At 37.3% G+C, this 2,291-nt stretch overlaps 1 long non-coding RNA gene across 1 annotated transcript in view; it reads left to right on the top strand.

The window, feature by feature from the left end:
* The first annotated feature begins 186 nt into the window (after positions 1 to 186).
* LOC106532051 (uncharacterized) overlaps positions 187 to 2,291 on the top strand; it is a 4,592-nt gene continuing 2,487 nt past the window's right edge. The window contains exon 1 of the long non-coding RNA XR_001312016.1: positions 187 to 2,279. This is a non-coding gene — a long non-coding RNA (uncharacterized LOC106532051). The remainder of the gene's footprint in view (positions 2,280 to 2,291) is intronic.

Here is a 2,291-nt window from a genome sequence, read left to right as displayed (position 1 = left end):
TTAAGATATTCCAGTTGGAAAGAAACCAAAACATTGCTAACTCACAGGGAAAAATTAAAAAATTTAAGGCGTTTTTCCTCAAAATCAGTTTTTTTTTGTTGCTGCTGCTAAAAAAAAATGCTTCAAAAATGTATTTTATGATTATATTTCAGACACTTCATTCAAATGATACATTGATAAGATATTGATAAGATATTTTTGCATGTTTAAATCCAAACCCTGTATCTGCCTGTTTCTCCACTTTTGGACTTAATCCTGGTTTTGATGCGACGGCTCACAGATTTTCTTTGACTTGTTGTATTTCATGAATGAATGTCACAGGCACTGGTGAGATCTCAGGTTTGACTAAAACAGCTCTGGCAGCAGAGGTGACGGGTGATARTCATGGGCTTTTCATTTAATCTGGGATGATCCAATCCCCAAAACACAGGAAGTTTCAGATGAAGCGTTTCAACATTTAAAGAATATTTTTGCATCTTTAGAGGAATAAACTAATAAACCACCCTTCACGTCTTTAAATTAAAAAAAAAACGCAGCAGGAACTAAAACCAGCTCATCTGAAACATCCTGCTTTCTTCACGTTGACCCAAAACTTTGGACGGCGCCACGGCCCACCTCCAACAGCTCGGTAAAGTAGCACCACAGAAGAAGAGAGGACAGGAAGTCCTCCTCTCATCAGCTAAAGGCATCAGTCCCAACAGGTCTGCCTGAACCTCCATGTGGGCCATGTTGTCATGTCAGAACCAGAACTAAAATTTTTTTTATAAAAATTAATATAAGTCAGCTTATCCACCGGTGAATTAAACAGTCTGTGCTTTTATTGTGAAAGGGAAAGCAACTGGATGAGTTTGCTGCAGGAATGACATTATTCATAAATATTTCAGAATAAATAAACTAAAAGGYTTTAAATCTGTATAAATATTAGGTTCAGATGAGATTTTTATATTTTTTCAGGGCTTTTATTTTGGCACCCAGCTCCCACTGAGGGCAGATTTTACCTGCGTCTCTGTTAGCAAAATATCTCAAACCACTGGGTGAGTTGTAGAAAATAATTTTCTCCAACTGATTAAAACTTGGAGTGAACCCAATTCAAGATGGCCGACAGGAAGTGACCTGGGGTCAGTTTTCCAGGTGTGGAGCTAAAGTTTGGTGTGGTGGTAGCTGAGCTGAATCACGTTGTGCTTTTCTGGGTGAAACGGTTTCTTTTAAACTTCATCTGATCCTGAAACTGAGACATGGTTAGCTGCCGTGGACAGGTGAAACCAAACGAATCCTTTAAACTGAAAAAAACAGGGAGGGCGTTTGAAACAGTTCGTTAGTGTGACGTAAAATTAATGCCTTCAAACTGTCGGGTAAATATTAAATGTACAAAACTATCATCCATCTACAGGTTTCTGGTTTTAAACACCAGAAACTTATCAGAACATTTGAGCTACTTGAAGAAATAAAATAAAATAAAATAAAATAAACAGTTCAGGAAGATTTTTTTATTTGTTTCTGAGTTTAAAGAATAAAGTTGAAATGTTGAGAAGTTTAAATTGTATTTGAGTTTAAATAAAAAAAAACACCATCTTTGAAAGAATGTGAATGGATGTGATGAGTTTACAGAAAGCTCTGTGTTATTTTAAAAGAGTGCATGTTTGAGGCTCTTATTGTGAAGGGCTGAAGCAGGTTCTGCTGCTGTTGCAGTAATAATCTGTAAAAACGATGCTGTAACCAGATCCCTCGGCTCCAGGAGGACGAGGTCCTGAGGGAACTCTGAAGCTGCTTGTTGTCGTTCAGCTGTCAGAACTCACTTTGTGTTTTAGATTCACCACATTTTAACTGTTTCTGCACTTTAAGTTTCAGACATTCTAAACGATTGCTGATATTTTGCTAACAGACCAGAGGTGGTTGACTCTGTGAGAACTACAGATTGTGAAATTTGATACTGGAGGATGTTAGCACTCAGAGTCGGTGCTGAGGACAAACCAAATGTCCATCTTTGTGTCGGCCATCTTGAATCAAACTGTGTGGCAGAGACACTTCTAATGATTACTCTGAGTTTAAGCCTTTGGTTTAGGACAGACTTAATGAGCACAAATATTCAGCATTTATCAAATARTTGGCTGTTTTTGACCAATAATGTCAAAAACAGAGAAAACTACCAGAAACAGCAGCTTTATGGATGAGAAGGTTGGGAACATGAGGAAAATAAAAATAATGGTCCTGAATTACTTTTGCAAGATCCTTCAAAGGTTTCTCATGATTCTTCAAAGGTTTCTCATGATTCTTCAAAGGTTTCTCATGAT

The sequence above is a fragment of the Austrofundulus limnaeus genome, unplaced genomic scaffold (assembly GCF_001266775.1).
Source record: "Austrofundulus limnaeus strain Quisiro unplaced genomic scaffold, Austrofundulus_limnaeus-1.0 Scaffold713, whole genome shotgun sequence".
NCBI lineage: Eukaryota > Metazoa > Chordata > Actinopteri > Cyprinodontiformes > Rivulidae > Austrofundulus > Austrofundulus limnaeus.
This window is presented reverse-complemented; position numbering and strand designations above follow the sequence as displayed.